General features: G+C 36.9%; 1 protein-coding gene and 1 long non-coding RNA gene across 3 annotated transcripts in view; one reads left to right on the top strand and one right to left on the bottom strand.

Annotated features, from left to right (window-relative positions):
• Positions 1 to 24,710, top strand: part of Eip75B (Ecdysone-induced protein 75B) — a 166,573-nt gene that overhangs the window by 86,888 nt on the left and 54,975 nt on the right. The window lies entirely within an intron of this gene.
• Positions 17,596 to 24,323, bottom strand: LOC149081621 (uncharacterized). The gene is made up of 2 exons (XR_016193278.1): positions 24,121 to 24,323; positions 17,596 to 17,846 (listed from the first exon to the last, which is right to left on the bottom strand). It is a non-coding gene; the product is annotated as an uncharacterized LOC149081621 (long non-coding RNA).

Below are 24,710 nucleotides of genomic sequence, written 5' to 3'. Positions count from 1 at the left end.
ATAAACTAGGGAGTATACATCTTCAAGAAGGCCACCTCCGTTCTCCAGAAAACCGGGCAGTTAGAGAAGTGGCTTATTAATGTAAGATGAAGGGTGGTTATAAATAAACTGACACTATTGAAACGTATGTAGTGGCAATTCTGATGGAGGTATTTGGATAGTACTTGGTATATAGCAGTGTTCCCCAAAGTGGACAATATCTCCTCCTGGTGGGCGATGGAATGGTCCAAGGGGGGTGATAGAACCTACTGGTTTAACATAGGATCCTATGGGTTTACTTCAATTGGGGGGCGATGAGAGGAAAAAAATTTCTGATGAAGGAGGCGATGGAACAAAAAGTTTGGGAGACTATGGTATATAGGATATATGGACCATAAGGGGAAAAAAGATGCAATGAAAAAAATAGTTGTTTTTACCACCAAGGGAAAAGTTGCAGTTATTATCACAGTTATCTTTTTCCCATGGTCCAAATAACGTGTATACCAAGTTTCAATGAAATACGTCCACCACAACGGGTGATACATAGGCCGGAGTAGTGTCAGTATAATTAAGCTGAGTTGTGTAAGTTTATAACCACCCTGTACATACCCGATTATGGGATACAGGAAGAAAACAATTGAACCTATAGACCAGTGGCTCCTTCACAGAGGTGACTCCCCTCCAGAAATAACTGTATGCCAGCTCGTGTTCACGAAAAGGGAGTTCAGAACTGATGTGATAATAATTTTATTTTTTTGACAAAAATTTACACAAAACATTTTTTAAGTTTCCATCCGATTGTAGCCCGTAAAAAAGCATTCAATGTTTGAAATCATTACAATTGTGTTTTTCTTAAAACTCTGATATTTTTTTCTTTCATTTCCCACGAAAATATATCAATCGAAAATTTTGTCGTTTGCTGTCTAGCCCCCATCGATCGATAACAATTTATTTGTCACGTGATCTTCCAGGAATAGAAACCTCGTAAGTGATAGAAAGAGAAGGGGGAATAATTTCTTTTTGGCGTTGCATGTTCAGAAATCGGAACTGTGTTGTGCCTTTTCTGTCAGTCAGTGGCAATGGCCGATCGGTCAGAGTTCATTGTTTCATGATGCATTCGACGAATAGAAAAAGAGCAGAAGAAAAAAAACATCAGCGAGTTATACATTTTCTCTGACTAATCCTTCTTGTTTATGCATTTGGGCTATTGATGCTTGAGTGACGTTTCCAGAGCAGCACATTTTACTACAACTAATACTACTACTACTACTACTATTAAAAACTTCCTCTCACGAGTTTGAGCTCCTTTTTCTTTTTCTATTTCGAGCGACAACGACTTTTTACCTCTTCATTCCCATGTTATGATATGTGTTGATGATAGATATCTTTTCTTTCTTTCTTCTCTCTCACCTGAAGAAGATTCTGCTTTTCTATTCTTTGGTGTCATTGACCTTCGTGACGAGAAAAAAAATATTTTCACAGAAGTAATCCATTACAAAATAAATTTGAATTTTTTTTCAATTTTTATTGGAAACTGAATCATATTTTGATTGATTGAAATTTACGTATGGATGTACCAGTCATGTCTATTGCGTTGGTTTTGCCAGACTGGCTCTAATTTTTGTGATAAAGTAAAAATTCGATTTCATCGGTAATACATAAGCAGCATACAAATCACATTGTCGAGATTGCGTTATCTCAAAAACCAAAGCTATTTCGGCAAGACCAATGCCAAATTCGGAATCAGCGTCCCAAAATAACCCTAAAATCACTGAAATATCTTTGCCAATGATATACTGTATTTATTTATAACGCACAGTGCCTCAATGTGATTTGTATGCTGCGTATGGTATTACCATTGAAATTTAATTTTCACTTCATCTCAAAAACTAGAGCTGATATGACAAAGCCAATGCCAGATTCGAAATTAGTGCCCTAAAATCACTGAAAATATCTTTGAGAAAAAAATCAGTGTTGCCCTCGAAAGGATTTGATCAATGGCTGCCAAATCCCCAGAAATATGCTCTGATCACAATGATCGAGAAAAAAAAATATTTCTCTCATGATTCGATAAATTTTGTCACTCAAACACGACAAATAATTTTTTTTATCTGATTCAAACAATAATCGCCATAATCTGCAGAATAAATTTTCATCCCTTGCTTAAAAAGTCAAAATTAAATTACGTATTAGAAATTTTGATTCATGGTATTTCGGTATTGTCAAAATTTTGAGTCGTCAGAATTTCCTTGACTGTGTTTTGGCTTGTCGGGATTTTGACCAAATCCATTATATATTCCATGTTCCATAATTAGCAGAAATATCCGGCGCTTTCTGGGATCTTTCTATAAATTTTAGCATTGAAGAATTTCGTGAAAGCGTGAATGTGTCTCTGCTATTGTTAAAAAAGAATTGCTTGAAGACCATGATGACCATATGATTTTTTGAAAGTCATTGCTGAATCAGAAATTTAACCAGCCGGTCATTGTTGTCAGTCTGCTTTTTTTGACGATTTCGGAGATATATAAGTTCTGGCTAAGTTTAAAAGCAGTCTAACACGATGGTTGGATCTTTCTAGGTACAATCTGTATGGTAAACGTGTCGAAGAACGATCAGTGATTTGTATGTCGCCCCCGGGGAAGATATAATGGTCGATGGGGGCGATAGAAGCTATGGTTTAGTATATGGTTTTTCTATTGACAATCGTTATTCAGCGAGATGGAAAAAATAGACCACGAGTTTCTAATACATCGACTGCTTTGACAAGAGGACAACACTATCGATTGGTAAAGAACAATTCCTAGTTTTGATGCCACGGGGAATTTTTCTCTAATAGGGTTGTTGATAAATGTGAATAGCTTGCGTGTAAGGTTACGTGTTGATAAATGTGAAAGGGGGGCGTGAATTCTAATAATAAGACAGCCGTAATTTTTTTATGGGCAGTATGTTTATGTTTTATAACAATTATTGGTTTTTTTATTGCTCTTATTGGGTTGCTGTATTTTTGATATAGTTTAAATATAAATTTGGCATCTACATTTTTTTTTTCAGCCACCTCATTGGGCATTTTGTCTCTTGTGTTATTTGTGTTAATATAGGATCCTCCACCCGAGTGGCGTGGTGGTAAGATATTCGTCTACCACCATGAAGGTTGTCGTCCCAGTTTCAAACCCGAGGGTAGATATAGATAAGATATTTTCCCCAAATTGAGCTTGAGGCGACCATCGATAGACAGTGCCTTCATTTCTAACCCATCTCATCAGAGTTGGTGTTTGAAGTGATATAGGATCCTGGGTTAGCTTGGGGGCGATGAGAGAGAAAAAAACTGAAAAGGGGGAACATGGAATAAAAGTATGTAAAACTATTAGGGCTGGACAAAATCCCAGGTGCCAGGTCACCACGGCAACTAAAAAACTGTATTGGTGCCTCTATAAATGTTTTTTGAAGGTAACTAAATTTAATTCTGAGAACAGAAAAAAAATGTTAGAATTTACACATCAGTATATCTACCAACAAGAAAGCGGGTCATTATGTGGCTTGGGAAAGTAAAAAAAAAACATTTTTAGATCCTAAAGAAATGTTACGGTGTCCAAATTTTATTTTTTTTTTCGCGATTTGTCAAGCCCTGGAAACTATGAACAAGATGGAAAATCAGTTTTAAACGTGTGCATCGTTAAAGAAATTTGGAAACTATAAAAATTACTAGTGACTTTAAATATCGTTGATAGGAATTAAGTAATAACAATACTGATTAATTCAATGAGAAAATTCGATAAAATTTCTAAACAAATAAACGGCTTTGACTTCAATATTTCATTTTTAGACTAGTCTTTTTTTTGGAAGGCTAAAAAAAACCGAAACTGTGAAATAATTTTTCTCTCTCTCAATCTTTTCCTTGCCTTCGTGATATTCAAAAGCCGGAAATAATGAGCACCAGTTTGGAAGGTTATAAAATGTATATAATATTAAGACATTTTTCGCGTGTACTTTTTTCTACGGTTTTTTTTTTCACGACTCATTAAAAAGAACGAAAAAAAGAACTAGTGTGGTGTGGTCAGGTGATGTTACCCTTGTGTGTTCATTATTTTTATTTTTATTCTGTATAACCGGGCTCTATTATTTCATCTTCTTCCTCATGTTAATGACCTCCATTGTCTTCCAATACAACTCTCCCTTCCTCTAGGAACTATGGCCAGTTAATGCGGTATGATATTAGTACGGAAAAAAGAAAAGTTTATATACATTTATTATGTGTATGTATTTACTCAATGTTGATGCGACCTTAACAGTGAGTGTGTGGGCCGGTTTTATTGTCATGTCTGTGGATAAAACAAAACGAGGATTCCATTTCCTCGTTAGCTGATTGTTCCGAGTCAAGTTCATAAAGTTCTCATAAAAATATTCGGTATCCTCAGCATAGTATCATAGCAATATAGAAAAAAAAATCATATTTTAATCGTGTAAATAATAATTTTACTCTTAGTATGTCCAAAAAAAAACCAGCTCTAAATGCGGAAAAACTGTTTTACCCGCATTTAACGCTGTTTTTTTCCCAAATTTCCTCCGTTTTTCGAATTATAATATCTCAGTGAATATTGCACTCAGTGAAACATTGATTTTTTTTGGCATCATGAGACACAGGGCAACAATTTTTTTAATTGGGTTTTGGGGCCCACGGAGACTGTATAAAAAGTTCTGTTCCAGACTCTGCCACGAAGCTGGGCTGGAAGAGATCTCGGCAACGGGATAAGTCCAGTGGCAAAGTTCTGGCGTTCATTCATTCATTGTATAAAAAGTTAATTTTTTTATTTCACTATCTATACAACCCCTTGAAACATTGACAATCTGAGTACAAACAATGACATATCTGAACCCTACACGTTATTTGGAACCTTTTTCAATTGGAAGTATATCTCTAGCATCGCGAGTAAAATGTCATACCTTCTGTTTGCTATGCACACTGTATATTGGGCCCCGAATATTTATATACTTATGAGGAACAGATCCCAGTTGTAAGCATCGTTTATGGCCTGCATCGTCAAAAAAAGGGCCGTAAACCAGTGTCGTAACTAGCACGCGAGTGGCGGGGTGGTAAGATGCTCGTCTACAACCGTAAAGGTTGCCGTTACTGTGCCAGGATATAGGTAAGATATTTTCCCTAACGAACTTGAGGTGACCGCCGATAGATAGAGCCTTCATGTCCAACCCATCTCATAAATGTCAGTAAATTGCAATATAGCGATATGGCCATAGTTGGTGTTTGGTGAAGTAGTGTCGTAACTAGGATTATTGTGGGGGAAGGGGGGTTAGACATGATTTTTCCGCCCCACCACTATAAAATTCGATGATTTTATAGCAGTGGTTTTTGATCTTATCTAAAATTTGCTACCATCTAGTTCCGGCCCTGACTTCAACATAGGCATATTCGACCTGTCACTCGTGAACATCTTGGTGCTCTTTAAGACACATAAAAGAGTGTTCAATGCTTCTCCGCCTAATTTCGTGCTCACGAAGATTTGATTGTCATCACAATTAAATCACCCTATTCCAGAGCTCACTAATTTCCAGAGTTCACTTGACATATACATATGACAAACATAGCCTAATGACAGACATATGGGTGATATTTTTTTCTGATGCTGGACATGTAAGATGCTCGTCACTTGTAAGCGATTTTATAGCCCCCTGCTTAATACTCAGTCCAGCGTAATGTGAATTCCCGAGTACGAACAACTCGAATGAAATGTTTTGATTTGATAATCTATCAAGATATAAATCGGAAAAATTACTCAAAGAATTACAAGTTATTATATATTGATATTTCCTATATTAAAATTTCATAAAAAATCTAATTAGAGAGAAAAAAATCATGACAAAAAAGGCAGCTCCTTTTGTATCTTCAACGAAAAAAAAAGGGGTTCATGTCTGTCTATTTCGATTATTCATTCCTCATTGGGAAAAAAAAAAGAGGAAGAATGTCAATTGAAATTATATTGACATGTGTTTTTAGTCATTGGAAAAAAAAAACTTCCCCGAAATTTCTATTTATTTTACAGATGAATGACAGGACCTCTAAAAGCATTAAAGGTATTGAAAAGATAAGAAATAATAGTAAGATTGATAATTTGGGAGACAATAAAAAGAATCGAATTATTATTGGTCATAATATGGATCATGACCAGCGAACGTCCAACGGGCCGCTTTCGTTCCAGCAAGGTCAGTTTAGGCCATTCACCTGTTGGTGGTGGAAATGGGCTCAAAGCCAGAGAAAGTGTGTTTCTTTCTCTGCAGGGCCATGCTGCTGACATGGCCCTTATGGGAATATCCAGGTGCCATTGAACTTGAATGTACACACAGACAGCACACAAAAAAAAAAAAAAAACAAGAACGAATCAGATCTAAGAGTCTCGATCCATTTCATTCTTTTCCTAGTTCCATCATTACTTTTTTTTTATTCTATCTCTTGTTTTATTTGCACGTGATGCACTACTATTGCAATACTCGTTTTGCCATGCAAGGTTTTTTTTTCTTCTTTTTTTTTTACACGTTTCACGAACACGCGTTTATGATACTTTCTTCTCTTTTTCTTGGACACAAATTGTGCGCTATACACTTCCTGCTTTGCTTGTAATATGTATGTATGAGTTGGAGCATCAACTGAGAAATACAGATAAGACAATTTTTTTGTGAGTTAGAGAAAATAAACTATTACAGAATTTTAAACTCAATTTATTTTTTTGTGAAAATACTTTAGAAAATCCACTTAGAGTAAAATTTCAAGTTCATTATCATTGTCCTTAAAACAGTATATTTTTTTGAGTGATTTTGTGTGTGTTTTTTCATACGTATTCGATGTATTTAATTATATTTTATATCCCAGAATTCCCGTTGTTGCCCAGGTTTTCTCCGCACGTGAAAACATTTTTTGACATTTATGGACCGCTGACAAAACGTTAAAGTAGTTTATCGTAGGGTTTGGTGTGTATTGCGAAATTCGTTGCGTATTTATTGTGAATCGCTCGATCAAATATTGCGAATTTGCATGGAGAGAACGTGGAGTGGAGCTTTGTTCAAGCCGAGATTTTCATGACCCTGTTTGAAGTAAAATTTACAGTATAAATAGAAAATAATGATAAGAATGAGCTTCCGTGTCCTCGGACAATAGACCACCCATGTAGGAGGGGGGGGAGGCTATTATACGGACACACAAAAAAATATAAAAGGGTTGATCTTTGGTAGATATTTTCTATTGTATCCTGTATATTGTACCCGTATGATGCTGCTGTTCTTAACGAATTGAAACTTCATGACGCATTATTAAACATAGCACCATAAAGTTGACCATCGTATGAAATTTTTCCTGGAAATTGTTAGAAAAATATGTCATTGAATGTTTTTCAAAGTATATTTTTGTTATTACACGTAATCAAAAACAATTATTGTAAATTTAAGTGTTTCTAGAAAATTCAAATTTTGCTATGATGGAATACTTTCCTGAATATGTTATCTAGAGCATCATAGTACGAGTTAATGACTAGAAAAAAATACATATGTATGATATATAAATGTCATACATGCGGCCTTCTTGCACAGGGCGGCAATACTTCGGGGGAAAGACATATTTAAAAAAAAATTGTTTTGAGCTTAAATCAAGAAGAAGGAGATGTAATAGACACTAAATATGGGCCCTATGTGTTTAGGTACGTATATGTACGTTTTCCATGAAATATAATTGAAATTTCATATTTACTCATCGATAAATAACGTAATCTATTTGTTGTAGAAAGTAGAAATTTGAACATCTCCGAGAATAGGATAGGATTGTCTGGATATAATTAATGAGTATAGCGAAACGAAATCTATATGTAATGAGCTGAACTTCAGATAACTTGGAGCGAAGACACCGCCTTTATGACAAAGAAACAACAACAACGAGCGTCTTTGTTCCATATTTTTACTATTTCGGGGTCTGAATCTTTTTTGTCGGAGTTTTCTCTACTTACAAACATTAACCCTAGAAAAATTCTCGTCTAGGCCAAGTCGGTGTCTCCTAAGGAGGTCGTTGACTCTTTCTGGAGCAATAGCGACATTAGCAGAGTTTTATTACTATTACAACTACTACTAAAAAAAAAGAGAGAGAAGATAATCCTCTCAGTAATAATAAAAAAAGAAAAGATCTGGCAATTTTGTTTCTCCTTTTGCCTTGGGATATTGCAAGAAAAACACGGTGCCACGATCAACTGGGCCATTACTACTTTGCTTGGGACATTGGTGATGATCTTGTCGTCGCTCGATATTCGGGTTCTATAAAAGCTTATCATTATTATTATTATGATGATTATGAGAATATTTGTTTGTTTATGTGCCGTTTCTTCTTCTTCACGAAACAGCTAGTAAAGAACAAAACGCCAAAGTGGCTGTTCACTTCACTTCACCGAGGTGAATGACCTCGTCTGTTTTGTGTTTGCAGCATGTGCAAATACGAGCCATAACACACAATATAAAAAAAAATGCCACTGAATATCTGAGTAGCAGAGCCTGCTCCGTATCGCTCTAGTTGAGACGGTATTACTTGTTGTAAATTTCTGGAAATGAGTGCAATAACCAGAAAAAGAGAGATCTTCGGTTAGGACTTTTTCCGGATTATGAGAAATATTGCTAGGGAGAGAGAAAAATAGGTCCGATTTATTTTTTTTTCCTTCTTGTCTGGAATATATGTATATTACGAAAAAAAACTGTTCCAGGTCATCTCTATTAATGTCTCGACCGAATGCTGATTTGAGTGTTTATTTTTCTCGGAACTGAATTTACTTCGGCTGAGGATTGACCGGAATCTTTATTTATTCGGTAGCAAGGTGACTCCAACAAATGGAAGTATTCGTAATTGTGTCCCGTGATCCCATTAAAGCCGTTACTGGACGAGCAAAAGCGCGTCTATCCATCATGGTGGAATATCATCTTCTTTTATGTTATCTTCCAGAATACTTGTAGTATTAAACACTTTCAGTGAAACTCAACTTACACATCCTGTCAATACAAATCATTTCGAAGCTTCTATACGCTATGAAAAATTCATTCGTACGGGAAGTTTCAAACGCCGCACCCAGCGTTCAAGTACCCAAACATATGGCCACGAGTCTGGTACTTAATGATCCGCGTATGCCAATATTGTAGTACCATAAGAACCGTTAGACAGATGCAAACATATTTTTTTCGAGGATATGTATATTAATAGCCGGACCGGTCCGTTTTATTTATAGTGGTTATCTCATCTCTTCCTTTCGCTTTCTTGTACATAGATTATTTTTTCTTCTCTCACTCTCTGAAAAGGCCACTGGAAAAATCTCCATCTGTATCCTGCACCTTTGGAATGAAAGTTTATCCATCCTCCTGTGGTGCTTGCTATTCGAATGTTTAGGTGGTCCACTAAAAATAGAAAACATTCGGCTCTCTCTCTCAAAAATGAAATTCGAATCACTATAATAAACATAACACCGGACTTGGCTTCCCCTCCCAAACAACCACAAATATCTGTTATTTACTTGGGAGTGTGTGTGTTGGGCTGTTCCTGCAGTGGAATAATACGGAAAGGAAAAACAGTTTGCACGAGACCGGCACGTGGAAAACTTTTCCTTTTATCTGCTCCTTCCTGCTTTCCTTGATCCCTTCTTTATATGAAATATATTTTTCTTCTTCTTTTTACGTACAATTTCAAGTACAGGAAAAAGCTGTTGTGTTTGGATGTAAAAATGACCGTTTTCTTTGTTGGGGGACATCAGGGGTCAGTAGCCTCTTCCTTGCAATGAGTGAATCTTTCATTTTACACTTTTTCTTCTTCCTCCTATATACAGCGTAACCTCGATATGACGATACTCTGCGGACCAGGAAAAAATACCGCTGTAGACGGATTACCGTTATATCGAGGAGCACCAGTTCAAAAAAGTATAGACATTTCCAAACATGACTTGATAAAAATATCGTTTTAAAGGAATTGATTTTTATACCGAGTATCGTTGTAACGAGATTTTAGTGTATTAATATTCCAAATCTCTCTAAACTAGGTTATAAATGTTCCGAATTCCGCCAAAATAGGTTAAGCGCCTAAATTGCTGTATTTTACTAATTGTGTAAAAATCTTCGTGCATGTTATATATCGTACAAATGAGTTATAAATAGCTCAATCATCATTCGAAAGTCAAATTATCTCCAGAGAGCGTTACAGTCTAAATATCACTAGAATGCGTTCGAGATGTTCCAAATATCACCAAAATATGTCATACACACATTCTGTAAATATCGTCAAAACATAAATATTATCAAATTTTCAAACTTTCTATAAATTTTATAAAAGTAGTTCTCATTACATTAACAATATAATAAACATGAAAATCACTCAAATACCATCAAAACACGCTTTAAACTGTGCAGATACCGTCAAAATTCGTTAGAAATGGCTCAACAACAGCTTACGACATTCTACATAAGTTTGTCGTAAAAATATCTCGTGGCGCAACTGTGACCCATCTCACGGCATCCCAAGATGCTATGGCATACTTTGGGGAGCCAGGGTTTGCTATGTTTTGAAATTGTAAATGCTTAAAAAATTTAATAAAGTTGGTTTATTAAATTTATGTGAATATTGGACGTACTCTAGAAAATAAAAAATCATTAGTTCTCGAATCGGTTCTGTAAAATGAGTCCCAGTGAAAATGAAATCGGGTGATCATTGTTGACAAATGTTTTCAACAGAAAAAAAATTCTAATAAATAATTATTGGATGGAAATGCATTGTTGGATAAGATACTGTTTGTAAATGCATTGTTGTACACGAAACTGTTTGGAAATGCATTGTTGTACACGAAACTGTTTGGAAATGCATTGTTGGATACGACATAAAACACTGTTTGGATATGCATTGTTGGATACGACATAGAACACTGTTTGGATGTGCATTGTTGGATACGACATAAAACACTGTTTGGATATGCATTGTTGGATACGACATAGAACACTGTTTGGATATGCATTGTTGGATGGGGCACTGTTTGGAAATTTGGAAATGCGTTGTTGGATGGGGCACTGTTTAGATATGCATTGGTGGATAAGACATAGAACACTGTTTGTTGTTGTTGTTATTGTTATTGTTTATTGTTTTAATTTTTTACATAAATACAAGATGAAACAAAAAATCAGCCAAGGGGTCTAGAGACCCATACTGGATGATACATTGCAAATTTATAATGAATAATAAGGAACGCAATGGAATGCATTGTTGAATATAACATGGAACACTGTTTGGAAATGCATTGTTGAATATAACATGGAACACTGTTTGGAAATGCATTGTTGAATATAACATGGAACACTGTTTGGAAATGCATTGTTGAATATAACATGGAACACTGTTTGGAAATGCATTGTTGAATATAACATGGAACACTGTTTGGAAATGCATTGTTGAATATAACATGGAACACTGTTTGGAAATGCATTGTTGAATATAACATGGAACACTGTTTGGAAATGCATTGTTGGATAGGACACTGTTTGGAAATGCATTGTTGGATAGGACACTGTTTGGAAATGCATTGTTGGATAGGACACTTTTTCGAAATGTGTTGTTGGATAGGACACTTTTTCGAAATGTGTTGTTGGATAGGACACTTTTTCGAAATGTGTTGTTGGATAGGACACTTTTTCGAAATGTGTTGCTTGGTAAAAGGGTTTTCGTATTCTCTGATGGATTAAATTAAAGTTGGGAAATATTGTCTCACCTGACGCAATTTATGTCTTTTTCATCAGACATACATGTTTTTCGAAAGTGATAAAAATTTCTATCGAATTAAAAGCCAATGATTTCTGAACGGTGTCCTACGAGATCAGTCTTGGGTGAAACTTTTGGATCTAAAATTATTCTCAAAGTACTAATTGGGCTGTGATTCTTAATCAATGTGTCATGGCACATTAGGTGTCCTTTTTAAGTGCTTCGAGAACAAAAGCACAGGTACGAGATATTTACAGTTTTAATCTTAGTTCAGAGGGCTCCTCAAACTTGAAAGTGTGTTAAAAATTTCTGAAAAGTTTTTGTCCTTGTAATACTCGCAGATAGCTCTTAAAAACCCAGAGGAATAAACAGATAATGAAGTTGTATAAGAAGAAGGAATAGCATATTTTTCTTAGGATCCCTGAATAAGTAATCAGACATTTCAAGTCAGGGGGCTTCGATCAATTTTTCATCGAGTGCCGGCTCAACGGCTCCAAGAATTGAAAATTTCTATCCAGACAAACCACTCACTGATCATCAGCTCCACATGTTCCGATGTGCATCTGTTGTTTGTTACGCCTATGCCACATAAATACCAAAGCTCAACGAACTCTTGTCATTGAAAGTGTTTTTGTGCGGATGGGGCTTTGGGCCAAGGCCCCAAAGGCTGCTAAAAAATGAAAGGCTTGTTTATTATTGACGGGGAGGAGAAAGAGAAAAAACGTTGTTAGTTTTCAGTGGCGCGTGCCGAATCGGGGAGAAGAAGGTAGAAGATGGTATAATAACACACACTCCACAACTGTGCCTATCCCTTTCTTTTTGGCTGTTGGCCATCGCAGCTGCCCTTTGGACCCTCCGACACGTGGCCGATGAAAAACAAGGAGGGAAAGACACAAAAATATAAGGCATACGTACAAAAATACGGTCGTAAAGGGCTGAACTGTTCGCTCTACCGTTTCATCCATTCCCCCACTTTTTGCTTTTTCCGAAGTCCGATTTCATATAAAGGGAGAAAGTTATACAGGCCCAGGAAATGGGAAGCGAAGCCCTTTCATGTACATAGTGAGAGAGATATGCTTTCAGTTGCTGATATAATAGAGTCTCATTGCGGTTTTCTTTCCTTTCAAAAGCCCAAACCACGTAATTTTTGTGTGGCGGCGGCGGAAAGCGAAATTCGAAAACAACGTCAGCTGTCCGACTCGGACCCGAGGAAGCTTCTTCAAAGGAATGGGTTGGACCTCGTAGGTAAAAATCACATACGTAAGCGATTGCCGGTGCGCACACTTCACACAAACAACACATAAACCACACGTGTTTTCCGTCAAATAGCGGGTCCGTTTCCTGTTGGTCCGAAAGGCAAATTATTTTTATGGCATCATGCGTATATTTTTGCAGGAGGAAAAGTTCAATGGCCTCAAAACATACGGAAAAAGTAAAAATTATGTTTTAAAATTGAGTTAACGGAAATGAATACGAATTTAATGCTGTAGTTCACATGGTGAATGCCGTGCGATATTTTACGAATTTATATTGAACGTAGGCTGAAAAATTCTTTGGGACTCCAAAGGGACTCGAAATCGGGCAAGAGTGCAGTGCGACATTCTGAATATTCTAATTTCGTTTCTAAGGGTGGAAAAGTTGACTAATTTAAAGTACAGTGATACCTCGGCTAAAACGAAAATAATTCGTTCCGGAATGACGTTCGTTAGATGAAACACGATTTCCCATAGGTCCATAGGTTTTAATGGGAAATCTTTTGATTCGTTCCGGGTACTTCCCAAAATTTAAAGATAAGTTTTTTAAGCACCAAGTATTTTACACACCTATAAAAAATACAAAAATTTACCGAAGGCTAATAAACACCTTAAAAATTGGGTAAATGCGAATTTACAGGAAGATGAAATACTGGAGATCTTTTTATTTTACACTAACATGAACCGCTTGATTTTAAACGGGGACTTTTGCAGTCTTTAAAGCTGTGTGCCCCTTTTAAAATCAAGCGGTTCATATATATATACACACACGCAACCAACAACTACTTTAGTCTACTGAAACTGAAACTGGTGTTAACATAACCCAATCAAGTTCGCAGGTGTCCCCATCCATTTGCGATTTAGTCATTTCATTTCTGATTCATGCCGATGGAAAATATAAGCTCCAACGTGTGCTCTGAAACCATAGGCTCCTCTTTTTTTTTTCTGAATTCTTTTCAATGAATTTTCTATTAGCTGAATCTTTCATTTCACATGAAATGGTTCAAAAACTTTCAGAAAGGAAAATGAAAGTACATCTGAAAGAGGATTCAAAGTACATGTGGGCTAATCGGGCCCGAGTGACATTAATTCTATAGATGATTTGCGCTAAAATGCAGCTCACGACGCAGCGGTTTTATGTTAGCGCGTGCATCCATATCAACGAAAATTTTCGTTGGTGGAATCCGTATTCTTCAGCCGAGGCAGAAAAATCGAGAAAAGTTTCTTCGTTAGTATAATGTTTTACTTTGAAAATATCCATGTGTGTAAATTACTGATAGTGTCCATATCAGCCGAGCACGAACCCACTCTCCTGAGTAGATAAAAAATTTGGCTGATGTGATTTCCTGGTTGATTTTTTAGGTATCTTAATCCTGTATTTGTAAGTACGTTCCGATTTCAAAAGAAGTTCAACTCCTATCTCTCAATTAAATTAATAAAGATCATATTTTGGCCCCATTCCAACATCAGTGAGTGGGGCATTTGCCCTGGCAATCCAGGCCAAATGCCCTGACATGAACAACATGTGAACAACATATATCATCTGGCTGACTAAATATCTTTAACCCTATTTGTGAGAGAAAATACTCCTCTAATGTAGGGATTCCAAATAACTGAATGGTCGTGGCACCCTTACCGGATAACGAAACTCTTCGGTTGCAATCTAAATAGTGCTAACGCATTGATTGGGAATTTTCAGCCCAGTCAGGTAATATTAATGCATTTTAATTAATTTCATCCAAAAAATTTCTCGTGGTATCCTAGGGTGACGCGGCACACAATTTTAGAATCACAGCTCTAATACTTTATTTCCCTCGGGGGGGCTTCCATTAAGGGTTTAATCACACTTAATCCACGTTAGCTTAAGAAGTTTGCATTGTCGATGCAGTATATTCTTAGGAGTTTCGGTGTCTGATTTGTGTTGCCAGTTTTGCCAATGCTCTACGAAAACCAATGCAAATAAAGTTATTATTATTACATTCTCAGGTGTGCCGCAAAATTTTTGTAACAGTTTAGGGTTTGCCGTCAGTAAGATAAAAAGCGTTGGAAATCTCTGGCGAATTTTGGGGGGAAAGTATCATATTCATAAACAAAAAAAATTAATTAATGTCGGTGATGCCTATAAAGGATCTACAGACATTTATTCTAACAGTATGAATTTTAAAATATTTTATTTCTATATTAGCTATACGATACCCGTCGCTGCCCGGGTTTTCCCCCCATATTCTGGCAGCATTAAAGAAGTAAAAAACTGTTGCAAAGGCATACACATGTCTGAGACGCATTGTTAGTTAACTACGGTAACCAAAGTAAAAATTCTAAAAGTCATTGTTGAGGCCGAGAAAAAATTGTTGCTCGACAGTTTTTTGCCCATATTGGGTCACTGATCATTTTTTTCCGCACCACGGTCACACGAGGGCTAATTAGACCGGGACCTACAGTTTATTACCGATTCCGAGAAAATTTGCGCCTTTTTTTATACTCACCGAGAGGTTGGTGCGCCTACCCCTCGGTGTGGGACTCCCTTCGGTAGCAATCTTTTTCTGTGGTCATGTCCCCGTTTCTGATGTACCCCTGTGTCAGGAAAGTTTCTGACGAGGACGAACCGGGTATCGAACTCGCGACACTTCTAAACATCCTCTGATGCTATAAGCGAGTATCTTATCGACCTGGGCTACCGCGCCCAACAGGGCAATGCTTATATTTTGCTACTTTTAAAGTAGTCTATCAGAAATTTGATCGCGGGCTTCTTTTATTGAAATTACTATAGTGAAGATTATTTATATCAAAAATATCAAAAATAAAGACCTGTGACCCTCCTTGGTGTGAGGAACCAACGAAATTTACAAATGTTCGTAATGTAATACGTAGTTATGTATTAGTGATTTTTTTTCTTCTGTATCTCATAGGGCGTATTCGATGCCCTGTCGTGACATATGTATATTTACTGATACCGTTAAACTCGTTCAAAATAGAAATGTAAGTAAAAACGGAAATAGAGAGGGGTTAATTCAATAGAAAAAAAGCAAGGTGAGGTAACTACTACTATTTCCACCAATTTAGTGGTAGAGAGAGAGAGAGAGAGAGAACGGGGCAAGGGAAGTTGAGGATGTTGTACATATTACATTGCCGTTTACCTCATCACGTTTGGCCTTGAACGAAGAGAAAGGCCCGGCCCATTGTTAAAGTGAGTTGATGTGTCAAGTCAAGATCATTGACTCCTTGTTGTACGCCAATATTGGCGGTGTTCGGTGGGCATACCTGGCGACCTACACACACACACAAGAAGAGACGTTCGTGTGTTTCCCAACATTATATATCATCATCGAATATTCCATTTAATTTATCGTCAGTTCGTTCAACTCTTGGCGATAATCCGCCAAAGAATCTTTTTCTGAACGATATACAGGTAACATATAATCACGTCGGCGCTTTCTTTTAATGAAAACGTTTATGATGATTATGTATCGGAGAATCGCGTTCAACTCATACAGAATCCGATTAATTCACTGAAATAAGAAGATGTATCTATATCTTGATTAATACTGTCAAAAATGTAGAACAGAACAGATTATATCATATCAATTTGAAATCTCAAATCCCGTTATGAAGAAAATCATTACCAAGCATAAGATAAATGACTACATCCTGGGGTGTTACTCAGGGCCGTAGCCAGAAATTCAAAGGGAGACACCCCGGGTCCGCTATAGCCCTGGTTTTCATACTGTTGATGTTCTAGAACAAAAACCAAAAATGTACAAGGGTCATGCACGGTGGCCCCTTCTAAACTATAGCCCGATAAGCTTCTGTTTTTATAGTGTGGAGCATTATCACGTCAGATATGATGTGTATGAGATATAATTTTATTTTTTACGTAATGTACATCATGTACGACAACGACAATTTTTTAACCTACTTTCCAAAATGGGATGTAAAGTTTTGCAATGCGTTAAAACTTATATACTGCCGTGCATGCAGTGAAATATCGCGATAACGGACGCCCGTGGTACCTATATTTTGTCACTTCACAGGGAGTGTCCGTTAACAAGTAATGTGAAAAGATATAATTTTAATACACATTGAAGCCTTATTCTACGTTATTTGGAGAGGGACCCAGATAGGTGTTGATTATAAAGGCTCCCAATATTTAATAGTTAATAAAAGATAATGTTTCTTTGAAAGGGGGGGGGGAGTCAGATCCCGGGGCCTAGTTCAATGGTTCCCAAACTTTTGTCACTCGCGGCTCTTTTATCCTATTCATGGTTCGTCTGCGGCTCCTTAGAGTTAAGTAGATATTGTGTATTCATAAAAGAACCACTTTACAGAATAAATAGGCTCACACATCTATATTTCCAGCTCGTCGCGACTCACACTTTGAGAGACACTAGCCTAGGTTATAGACTTGCTGACATACCCTTGTGAGGGAGATGTGTATATAGTATACATGGAATGTAATTTGATAATGTTAAGCATATAGTATACCCCTCTATGCAACAAAATGATTTTAAATCTCTCTAGAAACACATGATGAATTTTATATAATGAGTTATAATTTTATTTTAAGTACTGTATGTGATAATAAGTAAAACAAATGGAGACTCTAATTTAAAAATTTCTCATTAAAAAAGAAGAAGAATATAGTGATATGATAAATTCCGCGAAGATGTGCCACATGCACGATGTTTGCTTGGCTTTCACTTGGCCATAGTGTTGCTGCTGCTGCTGCTGATGGAGAGAAATGAACTCCGCTGGAGGACAGTGAACTCTTCTTCTCGCTCCTTGGGAATTTGATGTCGTCTCCTCGATGATACGATGCGACACACATGAAATATCATGTCTTCTCTCAGTGACTAAATAAAATAAAATAAAAAACCAACACATTTGCATAAATAGGAAACGATCCGAACGAATAACAATGGGGGAAATAACTCCAATAAAAGTGTGAGTTATAAGCAATTCAAAATAGGGTTAGGAATATAAGTTTACATCACTTTGTTATCATCGGGTGTTTTTTTTTCAACTGAGGTACGAAATGAAAATTTGTATTTACAAATTAGTGGACTCATTTGATATACCGCTCTCTCAGTTTCTTTCAGTTCTTGAGACCAAGCATCTTAAATGTGCTGCTCACGAACACTGCAATGCTTCCCAAAGCATTCACTCGATAGTGAGTGATGCTTGTGTTCGATTTTGTACTCGTAAAAGCTCTTCATTCAAACACCCTTTAAAGTGCATTTAAGTATTAGCATTTTATGACAATACTATTAATTCATTATTGGTGCTCCTCTTCCTCGTTATATATATATTGATTGTTAGAGTTGTCATATTGGGGGGCTCTTCCAATGATAAGAGTAGAGACAGTGCTCGCGACTCAAAAAAGGTTGATGATCCCATTTCTTCAACCTTCTTAAAGATATATGAAGCCACTGTGTAAAAAGATAAGCCTTTCTATTCATTGTTGAAAAACATATTTCAACACTACTATAGCTAGGAACCCCATGGGAATGAAAGCAAAACTTTCCGAAAGCCATTGTTGATGTCGAGAAACTATTGTTGTTGGACTTTTTTTTTTTTTTAATGATTTCAGATGTTTTGTCGGGCTTTGATGATAGTGTTTTATATTATCTTGTGAGGTCTTATTTAGTTATTATTCCATGGCACACACATTGTGGGGAAGAGGGGTTGACAGGAGATCCCAGCCCGAAGGGAGTGGGCCCAAGATAAATCTTAAGGGTTTTTAATTAATAAATCTACTATAGAGAGGACGGTAAAAAAATCTGTATTATTATCCCTGCTCCAAGATGTGGAGACCCTAAGATGAATAAGAAGGTAAAGGAGAAAACAGTGTTCAATGTAGAATTTATTTTAACTTTAATTACCATTAATTATTTTCAACCATTTTTTTGGCGAGAAATTCGGATAATCATTATAGCGCTTAATCAAACGCGAATAATTGAAACTGAATGATCATGAGAACTCTTTGTGAGGAGAATCTAACGTTACGTTCTTAAATATAAAATTCTTATAATTAAAATGATTAATTGATGTAATCATAAAAGTAATGTCGGGAGCTCGTTATGAAGAAATGAAGCAGACAACGTAACTCGATAACGTATTTACATCGTCGCGATTCTAAGAATTCGTCGGGAACATGTTATTCATGCGAATTATTTAAAAAAATAATGATAATGTTCTTCGTGTGTATGTACATTGAATGTGGGGGAGGGAAAGACGTGTTGCGGCCAACCACCTTTTGACAAAGTTTTTCCTTGTGCAACATCGTGTATAATAAAGAGGAGAGGAGAAGGAAGGGGTCAAGAACACACTCTGATTGTTGGCGACGGTTGGCGCGTATGTTCCATCGATCTAGTGAGAGAAATTGTGGCACAGTCATAGACCCCAAACCCAGCAGCGGCGGGTCATCAACCTGCGTTGTGTGTGTGTGTGTGTGTGTGTGGCTCACGCGGACGAGGTGAAGTGAAAGTGTTACAATGAACCCGAGATTCAAGAGTGTAGCGACTCTTTTTCAACTCTTGTAATGCGTGTGTTGGCTTGTGTTAGTGTGCGTGTGTGTGTGTTGGCGTTTCGAGAATAATTCCCTCTTCAATGCGCACACAACTATTAATTTCTAATGAGCTCAACTCATTATTATGTACACTCTTGGGAGATTGAAGAAAAATCGAACTTTGTGTCGTGGGGACATTTTAGATCAATGAATGAAATTTATCGTTTAAAGCCATAATGACCATCGCCAATAATATTAATGGATAGAACAATAAAGAATTATTTTTTACTAGACTAATAGAGGGGACTGACGCCGTTGGAGTGGTGCTCTCCAGGCTTTAATTTTTCGCACCCCTACCTTTTTAATAAATTTATAAGTAACAAAATAATAACTAATAAGATTCATTTTGGGGCCTCTCATTCTAGAGCCCTATCCGGCTTTACCCATGAAGGGACCAATAAATACCATCGGTCATGTTACAGAATAATAATCTCATTTCCTTATAAGATGTACAATTTGTATAAAGATGCTCAAAATTATTCGTACAGGCCGAATTAAGATGGCAATGACCACTACAAACCAGTGTAACCATGACCGAAACTTTTTTCATGCTGTCAAAAACTTGATTGATTGGTCATTGTGATGGCTGAGGCCAGGATTACACTATAAAAGTTTGATAAAAGATATTTTACAAAACTTGAAACCAACCATTAAGCCTATTTGTTACATTCGCTCAAATGTAACCGATACGCTTATTGGTTGCGTTTTTCGAATTTTGTGAAAAGTATTTCATAAACCTTTCTAAATGAAATTCCAGCCTAAGTCTAGGGACATGCGACCTGTGTGGTCACATGGCACGCAACTCTAGAAGGGGTGCCAAATCCAAGTTGTAAGGGTATAAAAAAGCTTTGTCGGGGGAGGGAGGCCAAAAATAGGTCCCGCACTGGTGAAGATTTTTCTCGAGCCAACCCCCGCCGCCTTAGCCCTGAGCGGTGTACTTACACTGAGGTTTTTGACTAATCGCTTATATTGATTGTTAGAAAACTTACACAATGTAAATACTTTACGAAAATTCCAAGGGGCCCTCATACTAAACCGTTGTCAGCATAAACCCCACCCCCTATGCTTTATGGGGGGAAGGGGGCTTCTCTACCAAATGTTTGTTTTTTCATATGAAATATCACCCATTGCCCTCATGTGATAGATACAGTTTATTCTGATGTTCTCTGACTGTCCCTAGAGTTTAAAGTGGAATTTAGAATCGCCTTGTACATAAAAATATTTATAATGTTCACTACTGCGTGATCTCAACCGAATCATAAAACGTTGTTTTCACAAGCAATTATTATTCAACGGTTTCAGTGTTTGCGACAATTAATTCGCGTGACTCGAATGAGGTAAAACAAAATGTGTCAACGGTAGAGGGAAAAAGACAACGTGTTTCCCGCAGGTGCGCACCCTTTCTAACATGCATTATATAATCTTGATTCAATCATGTATGAACCCATTTTCACCCCCCCCCCCCCTATTTAACCCATTAACAGCAACAGACACTTTCGATTTTACTGGAGAACCGAATAGAAAAAAAAAATAATTATTATCGTGTAGATGAAACAGAACCACCTGCTCGTTATATCTGGCATAATGTTATGATATTACGTATGACCGAATCAGGGCCTCTCCAACTGAAATTATATCGCGTGTGACAATGGAGAAAGTTTGCGTGATACTATAATCTAGGTACCGTCGCACCCGTAGAAAAAAGGGTTTTCCCGACAGATCTTATAGTAAAAATGATTTTTCTTTTGCGTTTTATCCGGGTAATCACTTCGATTAACCGTGACCAGAACTCAACTGTTGCAGCTGCAACCGGATCCTATAAAAGGTGTAATGATCCAAGACAGGGATCAAGACACAAAAATTACCTTCATAAATTTGAAAAAAAAAAATAGGATTTTGTACGTATATAAAATTATCAATTCATTTCTCACGGGAACTGAAAGATTTCTGGTTTGAAATCACGTCTGATGCGTGTCACTTGATGATGACAAACGTTGCTTCATCAACGAAATTTTCAAACATTATGCCTCACAATCACTTAACAACTCATGTGATCGACATAAATTTCAAAAACCACGAAATTTTAATATGTGTTTAAATACTCATAATTAAATATCGATCTTAGTCGATCGAACTATATATATCATGCGCATATTTTTCCTTTTTTATTCTAATGTCCGAGAGAAATTTTTATTTAAAAGAAAATTTTAGTTTTGTGCATTCGACGTTGTCGACGTGAAATAATTTTGTTCCACAAAAGTTGTAAAAATAAGAGGCTCAATAATGGTTTTTTTCACAATTTTTTTTCGATAATGTGATTTTGGAATTTGAAAAACTGTATTAATGTATGAATGACGTGCGCATTCAAAGAATCGCCATTATTTAAACAAACACCGTTGGAAACGATCAAAAACCATTAATGAAAGAACAATTGTTGGATGATTTGAAGGGGGGTTGGTGGTGCACAATCTTGGCTTCCCACGTTTTCCTATGGGAAAAATCTCCTTCAATTCACAAAAATTCAATAATAGCTTCTTTTTCTCCTTCTCAGAAAGAAATTCATCCACCATCAAACGTGAGTAACGTTATGGCTCGTGACAATCGAATCTCAATCGGCCTGAATGTGATAATATCGTTACGAAAAAAAGGCTCATGCAATTAATAATCAAGGCCGAGAATCAATTCAAGTGAAAGTGTTGAAGCGATTGATGACGACGACCCTGAAAATAAATACGTAAACGTGATTATAAATAAGACACTAAAAAAATGAAGGAAGAAGGGGAAAAAAAGAAATGGGGTAATTCATTTATTTATTTTTTGTTAACGAAATGAGCGCATTCCACGAGATGATGGTCGTCGTCATGCGACAACGACGACAACTCACATACATTACACGCATTACATATTACGACGAATGACGACGATCCGCTCCTGACCCCGTATTTAGCTGCTGCTGCTTTCGTTTTTGTCTCGGTCAACGACCTCCTCTCAAATAGGTTCTATGACCTAAAAGTCTTGATCACATTCATCCAGTGCTGTTTGTTGTTGTACATTTAAGGGAAAAAGCAGAAAAAAAAAATACCAGGGAAGTCAATTATTGTTATCATTTTTGCTATTCTCTTATCGGGACTTTGGAAATTCCTCGTAAACACCAGTTGTTTCACCCTAAAAAAAAAATTTTTATCAGACAAATTCGGGCCTGTTTTTTTTTTTCGTTTTTACTAAATGGGCGAACAAACACTCCGAAGAAATATTGAGAAAAATTATCATTATGTGCTACTTTCTTTTAAACCATGCACGGCCAAAGCCCTATAGACTTTACTCAATTTTAGCCGTTGTCGCCGTCAAGGGGCAGGACCAGGTCGGAGAACACTTTATCAAAAAATATTATGTGTGCGTACATAAGAATTATGTATGCGAACGTATATGCGAATTATGTATAGAGCGTACATATCCACTAAATACCAACAGAGAGAAAAAAAAGGCAAAATACAAAACAATGCAAGAATACGAAATGCAGAAAAAAAGAACAAAATACAAAATCAACGCAAAAATATAAAAAGGAATACCCACATAAATTATTCCAGCGGTTCTCAAACCTGTATCACACTCGGAGGCTCGCCAGAATAATTTAGTAAATAGGCTCACAAATGTATATCTCCAGCTCCCGCCGCGTCTCCCACTTTGAGAAACACTTGGTTATGCTGAGAAAACTGAGTTTAGAAAAGAAGCAAAGGTACAAAAAAAATACAAAAAATTAAAAATACATAATGCAATAGAATACGTCATAGGAGAAGGGGGGAGGATTTTTATAATACTAAATTTTCATAGATTAATGGGGGGGGGGGGTTCCCGTATGCTTAACTGGGTCCCTGGGCCAGAATCGTGTTGGGTTTGCAGGCGCTTATTTTTAGGGCAGTTCTTGTTTCTGTAAATTTCAAGTATAAAAAAAAATTAAAAAATAACAATATCGTTTATTAAGAGAGAGTAGCCTACGATAGATCCCCGTGCTCGTAATCAACACGATATGAAAGCACGGGGCTTGTAATGAACTCGGATCGATTTCAGATAAAACTTTTGTTACGAGCAGCAGCACACTTGGCTTAGTCATTGTTTATCCGCGGTTCCCCAAAAATTTAATGACATTGAATGGGAGCACTTCAATAGGGAGAACTCACCGCGATGCCCGTAGCAAATGTTGGTGACGGTCCTAGGAGCCGCGACGTACACTTTGAGAAACACTGGTTTAAAGAGGAAAGACGTTTTTCTGGAATTTCTCACGTCCGGAACGTTTTTTTTTAACGTCATCAGCCGGGTCTTAGGCCACAAATAGAATTAATGTCCACGCTTTAATCCTTCTCGAGGGCCCAGAACCACGTTAAGTTCGAGATAAAGGACTGCGAAACGTCAAGAGCGTATGTACGTATGTAAATTATGTTTATGGCATTTCTCTCATAAACAAAGAGAGACCTTTGTTGTGTATATAACATGTACCAAGAGAGGGGAAAAAATTAATATATTTTCTCTCTGTTTCGTAACATCAATCGTGATGCACTTACTTGTTGCTTCTTCTTCTTCTTCGGCTGGTACTTCTTGTTCTTTGGGGTCGTTGGCTGCCCCCAGAACTTGGTGATGTCAACGTCCCGGGCCGCCTGCTTGAGTGAATTGCCTACTTTCCCCCACATCACTGACCTTGAATGCTATAGTCGTCGACGAGCCGCCATGCTCACTCACACACATACTAGCATCTTCGGGCGTTGAACCCGAGGCTCACTGTGTGAGTCCTCTCCTAGAAATTGCCTCTCTCTCCGCGCATATGATCTAAAGAAAAATCAGTTTAATCTTTTTCCTTCCTTCGAGAAATAGTCATAAGAAAACAATTTATGCAATAATAAATTAATTATATATCTATACTCTTTTTATTATTTCCCATTCATTACCATATTTCAAAATGAAAACACTCAAGCTTTCAATATCGTGACACGATGTGCCGGATGCTGAGGGAAAAAAAAGTGTTGAATCGCACAATGATGTTAATTCATGTTTGTGTTTGACAGTTCTAAATTGATTTTCTGGCTAATCAATACGTTCTTTTATTGAGCTTTTCCGTCCCGAATAATTCTTTTAATGCCAAGTTCTGAATGATTAT

Source organism: Pholcus phalangioides, unplaced genomic scaffold (genome assembly GCF_987345545.1).
Source record: "Pholcus phalangioides strain wild (caught in Gottingen) unplaced genomic scaffold, Ppha-v1.0 ptg000009l_1, whole genome shotgun sequence".
Lineage (NCBI taxonomy): Eukaryota > Metazoa > Arthropoda > Arachnida > Araneae > Pholcidae > Pholcus > Pholcus phalangioides.
Note: the sequence above shows the minus strand (reverse complement) of the source record. Positions and strands in the feature narration are given on the sequence as shown.